The sequence below is a fragment of the Zea mays genome, chromosome 9, assembly GCF_902167145.1.
Source record: "Zea mays cultivar B73 chromosome 9, Zm-B73-REFERENCE-NAM-5.0, whole genome shotgun sequence".
In the NCBI taxonomy this organism is placed as follows: domain Eukaryota; kingdom Viridiplantae; phylum Streptophyta; class Magnoliopsida; order Poales; family Poaceae; genus Zea; species Zea mays.
Genome location: NC_050104.1, coordinates 11,272,756 through 11,281,409, shown reverse-complemented (window position 1 = coordinate 11,281,409; position 8,654 = coordinate 11,272,756). Strand labels below are relative to the sequence as shown.

At 46.7% G+C, this 8,654-nt stretch overlaps 1 non-coding gene across 1 annotated transcript; it reads right to left on the bottom strand.

Moving 5' to 3' along the window:
• Nucleotides 1-398: 398 nt before the first annotated feature.
• On the bottom strand, nt 399-3,592 carry LOC103637911 (uncharacterized). The gene is made up of 4 exons (XR_002265152.1): nt 2,883-3,592; nt 2,415-2,775; nt 2,227-2,333; nt 399-1,001 (listed from the first exon to the last, which is right to left on the bottom strand). It is a non-coding gene; the product is annotated as an uncharacterized protein (transcript).
• Between the last annotated feature and the right edge of the window lie 5,062 nt (nt 3,593-8,654).

Genomic DNA, 8,654 nt, shown 5'->3' with positions numbered 1-8,654 from the left:
AAACTTGGTCTTTTTATTGGCTGAGTGTGAGCCTTTTACACCTGTATAATCTATACACTTGGGCAAACTAGTTAGTCCAAAGATTTGTGTTGGGCAATTCAACCACCAAAATTATATAGGAACTAGGTGTAAGCCTAATTCCCTTTCAAAAATCTCCAGCATAAATGCGAAATTTAAGTTTATTTATTTATTTCTTAAAACTTACAACTGAACTTATGTTTCTACTAGTTGAGTGTCCGTGCGTTGCAATGGAAACATATATAATACTAAGATAATTTATGTGCGAATGTGTGTTATATTGTTATGAGAAAATGTTTCGTAATCCATTTGTGAAAAAGTCATATGCCATAAGTGCCAAAAGGCAGAACAATGTCTTAAGAAGCAAGAAAGACAAGCTATGACATAATTGTACATGTTCTTGTTGTGGTGTACCATCCTATGACAACGGAGGAAAAACGAAATAAAAGGCAGCCACAAACCCTAGCTTTTGCACACAATGGATGCTAAAGAATCTCTTGTACATGTTCTTGTTGTGGTGTCTGGTACCGATACATGGTTACACAAACCAATTACAGTACAGTACAGCATAACACAGAACAAACAAAATCCAAAGTGCAAAAACGGTGAGTCCTTAATCCTCATTAAACCTTAAATTGAATGAATATACCTTAGTGTCATCCTTCTTAGCGACAGACACCTTCTTCTTCCTACCGATGTCCACTCCATAGTGAGTGAGGTACCACTGCTTGAATGGAGCAGCATCAACTTGTACAATGGCGCTCTTCACAAGAGTCTGAGTCCTCACAAGCTCATTGTTTGTTGCAATATAGACCACATCCAGGATGCGAGTCTTGCGGGTAAGAGCCTCACTTCCCCACGAGTAGTTACATGTATCGAATCGAAGAGCCCTCCACTTCGTGTTGCCTCCACGGACACGGACCCTCCTCACTGTCTTATTGCTAGACAGTTTGGTGTTAGCAGGCTGGCGGCCAAGCTCATACCTTCAAGATAAGTGAGAATCTTAAATTAACTTCTGAAACTCATAATAATCAAACAACAAGGTTAACACAATATACACCAGTTATTAGCTTGCAGTTGTACTATGAACTGACCGAACTATTTACATTCACATTAACAAAACTTAGTGTCCAAACTTTATTTTTATATAAAAGAGACGTCTGTTATGTAAACAATTCTGCCTCAACATCATAGAAATCACAACTGTACTGCACGAATAGCTAGTAGTAACACAAAATAAAGATTCCAAATTAAAACCTCAAACAGAAAGATACAAATTTTCACCACAGTGACCCTTCTAATTTTCCGGCCACTCTACTCCGCCTCCTCGTCAGCCTGCGGTGCCGCTGGTATGGTTGGGTCTCGACGGGAAGAAGAGAGCAAAATCATGGGACAGCGGCGGCGGTGGCGAGCCAGGGTTTATTAAGGGGTGGGCTCATTTGACGGTTATTAAGGGTTTATTAAGAGAGTGCATAATGGTTTTCCCCTATGCCATATGAACATAAGAATTTACATCAGGATGCAACTATTTTTGTAGCTATACTTGGCTGCTTCCATTACAGGACAATGTCTATTAACAATACAAGTTGATTGGTGTTTAGAGGAAAAAATGAGTAACACATCCGTGTACTGACCAAACAGGGAAATGCTAGAAGAATCTTAAGGCAATAAAACCAAATTATGATGCAAAACACTTGAACTGGGTAACATTCCATCCAGCCAAGAAACCGCAACCACCAGCAACAAAGATCCACTCAAACCTTTCAAAGCAAACCCTAATTCACAACATAGAAATAATGATATTTTGATATTCCAAGCAGAACATTACAGAAAACGATTTACTTGAGATTCTACACCGAACCGTAAATTTAAGAGCTTCAACACACTAAACGATCGTAAATAGCCTCAGCACTATGCGATCAACATAACCAATATAACTACAAATACTTGAATTGGATCATATTTATAACTTATGCACTGATATTGAACATCGCTTAATGATTTCACGAATTAAGTTATGCACAATGAACTCAGATATGCACCTCGAATTACAAAGACTTAACCAGTAAAACGACCATATTTCCCCAACACCAATTTCTTTGACACTAATTACAGTGTACCTAGAAATAAGAAATAATGCCACTGAAAATCAACAGAGTATTATAAAGAAACACAATCATGAAATATAGAAGTATAGAAGCATCTCACCTTCATCTATCTCCCTAAACCAATAAAAACATCAAAAGGCCACAACAATTCCACCATGTTGCCCGCTGCCCTGAAGCAACCACTACCACTGCAGGTCCACGAGCCACCTGCAACAAATAGAACCCACCCAATAAGAACTCAGCTTGAAAACGTGGGAGATGAATAGAACAACCGCATACACCAGTTACCTCTGTAGTACGCACATCAGCAGCATCCTGAGATCTTGACACCTCAGCAGGGTCCTTGACAACCACATTTCTCCTAATCAGCTCTGGTGTTTTCAACACAACAGAGTTGCTTGCTCTTGTACCCCTGCTCTTCTTGCAGGGGGCAGAAGGGGCCACAGAAGGTGTCATCCGGGTTGCGCACCCGGTGCTTGTCGAACTTGAGGAGGTCGAACGACTTATCCTTGTAGTTGCTCTCTGCATTTGAGTCGTCCTCGTCAGGGTTGTCAGAGTCATCCTCGGCTACGACCTCCTCGTAGGGGTCTACGTAGCCGTCCATGTCGAGAACCATCCCTTGAGCCCGAGGATTCAGCAGATACGATCCCTGCTCACAACAACAATTGTTCTTTGTCGAAATTTTCGAATTAAAGAGGGGATGTTTCTCCCAAATGTTTGTCAACTCAAGCATCGAGAGGAAATGGGAGGACTCACCTTTTCCCCCAAACGACCGAACTGGAGCACAATCACTGCAAATGGCAGCGATACCTGATGCAACTGGGCGGAGGAACCTCTGGTCAATATCAGTTTGATGACGATTTTGCATTCTCTCGCACAGGATTGAACGCAATGACGCCGCCCTAGCTGGATCTATGGTGGCATGGCTAGTGGGCATGGGAGGGGCAGCAACCTCATGGGACTGGGGGCCAAGCGCGGCAGTCCGATCACAGCGTGCGGGGTGAGGGACGGGCGCTGGCAGCGTGGTGGCCGAGGGTTGCGCATCGTCGTCGCGGTGGGGGTGGAGATATTGGGAGTGGCAGATCAGGGGTGAGGGACGGGCGCTGGCATATGTACAGAGACTCCATGGAAGGCGTCCACGCGATGCAGAGATTGGGAGCGACAGTTCCAGCGTGATCCGCGAGATCCTCGCCCAGCGAGATCCGTGGCTGCCCGCTGGGTATGGGGGCGGAGCATGGGCGCCATCACCGGGCGTGGGGGCGAGATCCACGCCTGGCCTGCTGGTCGTGGGGGTGGAGATGTCGGGTTGAAGGTGCTGCGAGGGGGTGATGTCGGGTGCCATCCTGGCCGGTGGAGGGGATCATGGCGTAGCGTCGATGGAAGGTTCTGGGAGGGGAAGGAAATCGGGCGTGGGGGATTTCAGGCGCTGCGAGCAGGATTTCACGCGCCGGAGGAATTCAGGCGCGGGGCAGAACCGTGCACCACTTGTTTGTGTGGACGCATACAATAGTATCTTATAGAGTAGTAGAGATTTTATTTTATCTGACATTGAAAAAAATCATAATATAATTACTTATTAGGATACTTTCCTTTGATTTCTTTTACTTATCTCAAAAATCATAATTTTGGGTGTTACACGTGCTAAGGCAGATCACTGTGAGCAGGTACGTGGGAGAAGAAGAAAAATTGCTCTTTGGCGGCGCATGCAGCAATATACAAGCAAGCGCATGGAATACGACATAGAAAGATCCATCAAAGGGGGAGGCAACGAAAGTAACAGAAATCTTTGGGCCCACAAACGGATTTGAAAATTGAATTAGTATTTAGTACCTACATCAGTGGCGGCCCTAAGGGCTTGTTCGGTTATTTTCAATCCATATGGATTGGAGGGGATTGATACGGATTGGGAGGGATTTTGACTTACTAGGGATTAAAACCCCTTCAATCCCCTCAATTCATATGGATTAAGATAGAACCAAACATGCCCTAAGGGTGGGCCGGAGTGGCCGCCGCCCCGGGTCCCAGTCCCAATTATATAAGGCCACAAACCTAGTTATATATTCAGTAACTAGACTATCAAACACAATAGTTTAATAGTGAAATGTCGAATAATTAGCAGCCACGAAGCGTTCACATCCCGATCGTATTTAAACATGTTAAAAGAACTTATAAGATAATACTATAATATGTATATTTTTATTTATTTGTTGTTTGGTATGAATATTTTTAGATATATCTTGAGGTTATATATTGGTACCATTATTATATAACAATAGTTTGATGGGCCTCTATTTTAAATTTGTTTCGGGCCCCCAAAACCTCCGGTCCGCCGCTGACCTATATATACAGAACTGTTGGGGATAAAAGGAATTTTTTACTCCCAAACACTATTTATCAACTTCGTGGGCTAGTCAAGGACTGGGAGGATGGGTGGTGCAGCGCAATGCGATCCTCGTGAACGCGATCGAGGACGCAGGACGGGAGATTCGTATAGCAAGGCTAGTTTGGAAACCCCAATTTCTTAAAAGATTTCCATTTTCTCAAGGAAAATTAATTAATTTTTTCATCAGAAAATAGAAATCCCTTAAAAAAATTAAGGTTCCCAAACTAGCCATAGATAATTATCCCTAGTGCACAATTCTTTTATCACTACCTTCGAGGTTTCTATGCCGTGAATCTCCATGGTTTGTTCCTTCCATGAGCCTTTGCTAGGCGCAAGTGGTTTCCTGTGTACGCTTTTCTTCGATTTAGAGATGGCAATGGGTACCTGAAACTTGACTACCTGACAGGTTTTACCCGATATGTAGGCGAGTATACGATGATTTCTCTACCCGTGGGTATGTTAATGGACAAGAACCTTTACTCGTTGGATAGACGGGTACGAGTATTGGTTGGTACTAACCATACCCGTCTACCCATGAGTAAAATATACCCACATCAATACCACTATAACCATCTAATAGAGTCTATCTTAGCTAAAATAAAACCCTTCTCTAGCTATCATTTGTCTAGCTACCAAGTTATGTAATCATATGTTTTGTTAGATGTGAAGTTAAACTTGTTTTTGTATTTTTACTTAATATTTTTGAGTGATTGATATATTGTAATTTAATACTTTGTACGAGTTACCTGACGGGTAAAATTACCCGCGAATACGAGTAAGATTTTATACCCGCGAGCAATATGGTTAACTCGACAGGTAGAATTGTTTTTGATAGGTACGATTATAGAATGGTACTACCCGGTGGGTATGTACCCGTTGCCATGGAATTTAATTTTCTAGCAGGTATGAGTTATCCGGCGGATAAAATTACCCGCGCAGGTATAGGTATGGGTAAGATTTTATACCCGTAAGTATATATGAGTAATCCGACGGATATACTTATTTTTGATAGGTACATGTATAGAATAGTACTACTCGACGTATATATACATGTTGGCATCCCTATTCCGATCGTTTTGGATACTGATTCATTAACACCCTGAGATGCACTCAATCAGGTACCGTTTGGTTCACAAAATGTAACGTAAAGGGTAATGATAATGGTTTACACTCGATTACTGTCGGTAACAAGTTTGAATAGTCCGGTATCAATTTTTAGTACGGTATCTGATTACGGATTTACGGTTAGACTAAAACAAACATGATTTAACGTTATCACTTACCCATTACGTTACAAATATGTGAACCAACCGGTACCTCGATAAATTTGTTAAGTTTTGTTGAGCTCTAAAAAGAGCAGTGCGGACGGTCCGGCCCCGAGGCCGGACAGTCCGCGGTGGTGGCGCGGACGGTCCGCGCGCGCGCAGAGTCAGTTAGGGTTCCTAGTTACTCGCGGGATTTGTTACCTAAAACCGCGGGATTAACTCGGGAAACAGTTGGAAACGGATCCAGACCTCCCCCTTTATATAGATGAAGGGCTACGGCCGATTGAACCCCCAACAATCGAACCAATACAACTTCTATCTCGCATTTATTTTCAGCACAATTAGGAGTAGTTCTAGTCTAGTTCTAGTTTAGCCCTAGTTTAGTATTCCAATCCCCAAATTCTCTGCCTCTCCTCGACTCTACGTCGATTAGAGCAGTCTAGGTCGGCCGGCCCGAGCCTAGACAACTCCTAGGATCTCTCCTCCCCGACGGGGTCCCTCCCGGGAGCGAGATCCAGGCGCCGCCGGCGATCTTCCGCCGCCCCTGCGCACGCGCGGACCGTCCGGCCCTAGAGCGCGGACCGTCTGGCCGTCAGGCAGGGATCGCCAGCCCCTGCACCAGGTCGCGGACCGTCCGGCCCTGTGCCGCGGACCGTCCGCGTCTGACCAGGGAGCACCACCGCCTCGCGCCAGGCCGCGGACCGTCCGGCCCCTGCGCGCGGACCGTCCGCGCCTGACCAGAGAGCACCGCCGCTGGTTCTCTTGAGTGATTGGCGCCTCTAAAAAGGTGTCAACATGCTTTTTGGCGACTCCGCTGGGGAATAGGTGTCTAGATCTGCTAAAAATCGGCCCATAAATGGCCGGTTCTAAGGATCACACCAAGATCTCCACTACCAACATCATCAAGCCGGCCATAGAGGCGCTCCCAGCTGATGACCAAAGGCCCTTTGAAGACCTCGTAATGCGCGATGAGAAGGAGGTGATGCGGCAATGGAACGAACAACGCGACAAGGAAGAGGCGGAACTGCTGCATAAACTCTCCGAACGGCGCAAGGAGGCGGCAGACAAGTACTTGTCACACTTCACGGTGGATCGCCACCAGAAGATCGTCCGTCAAGGGGAGATCGATATGGAATCTCTCCTACCTCCACTGCAGGGTCCCGCTGTAAGTACTTCAGATCTATCTCTTACGACTTTCATGGATCAACGAGGAGATCAGTTAAATCAATATGTAGATGAATCTATTAAAATGCATTTACGTGCATACGAGAAATCAGCTGCTCCTAATTTTCCATCGCGAGAGTCTAATACAGTGCCACCCACGTCAAACACATCGGCTATAAACGGGTCACCTTTGACCCAACCATCATATGGTATGCCGATGCACGCTTTCGTGTCACCATCACAGCCGCAACCACTAGGCACGCGGCAGGTACTGGACGCGACCGGACCGTCCGAGCATCATCTCAGACAGTCCGGTTATACCGCGGACCGTCCGGCGTATTTCGCCGGACCGTCCGACCAGATGCAGGCCCGCACACAAAACACTCAGGTCGCACCGTACATGGCCGGACCATCAGGGTACAACCCTGAACACTTCGGCCCCATCACGGACCGTCCGGTGCATCACGCCGGACCGTCCGGATATGTTGCGGACCGTCCGCCATCTTACGCCGGACCGTCCGGATATGGCATGAACCGGCCGACGTATTACGCTGGACCATCCGACTCTACACGAGTCCATACGCAGACTGCCCAAGTCACGCCATATATGGCTGATCCATCCGGGTACAGCCCTGGACCATTCGGCCCGATCGCGGACCGTCCAGTTCTTTACGATAGACGGTCTGGGTACGAGACTACCCACGTAGCACCATATACGGCTGGACAATCCGGATATACCTTCAGACCATTTGGCCAGGTCGCGGACCATTCGGCCTCTTACGCCGGACCGTCCGGATATGCATACGCAGAGCCAAGAGCTGCGCAATACGCACAGTTCCCACATTCATCGCAGCAACATTATGGTGCCCCACCAGCAACACATTATAATCATGCCATACCACCTCATGGACATAGGGCTGAATACTATTCGGCCACAAGAGAGCCTGAGGGGTATAGGGCAGGAGCTGGTGACATTAATAGGACACCTAACACACACCTCAAACATACCTGGTGAAAGGGAAATGTGCCCTTGGGCCATTTCTAAGTATTTTGGTGATTGAGTGCCAACTCAAGTGCTTAAAATGTGAATTTATGCAATGGATGAACAAAGTGCAAATCAAGAGCAAAGGTATGTTTCTAAGTCTTAGTACATTGGTTTTGTGTACTAATATATTTGTCTAAGTGTTAGAAACAGGAAGAAAAAGAAAAGGAAAAAGGTGGCTGTGTACAGCCAAGGGGCTGTTTCGGTCTGGGGCACCGGACGAGCCATTGGCAATTTTGCCATTATTATTTGTGGGCTTCGCCAATATGCCATCGGGCCCACAAATCATAGACACAGACGGTCCCACCAGTCATAGACACGGGATGGCATAATAACAGGCAGCCAAAATTGAGAGTGGCAAAATAGCAAATTTCTCGGCACCGGACTGTCCGGTGGTGCACCGGACAGTGTCCGGTGCACCAGGCTGCCTCGGCCGAACAGGCCGCTCTCGGGAATTCGCCGACGGCGTACGGCTAAAATTCACCGGACTGTCCGGTGTGCACCGGACTGTCCGGTGAGCCAACGGTCGACTAGGGCCAACGGTCGGCCGCGGATTCTGCGCGCGACACGTGGCCAAGCCAACGGTCGGAAGGGGGCACCGGACTGTCCGGTGTGCACCGGACATGTCCGGTGCGCCAACGGCTCCCAGATCAGCAACGGTCGACTGCGCTGTT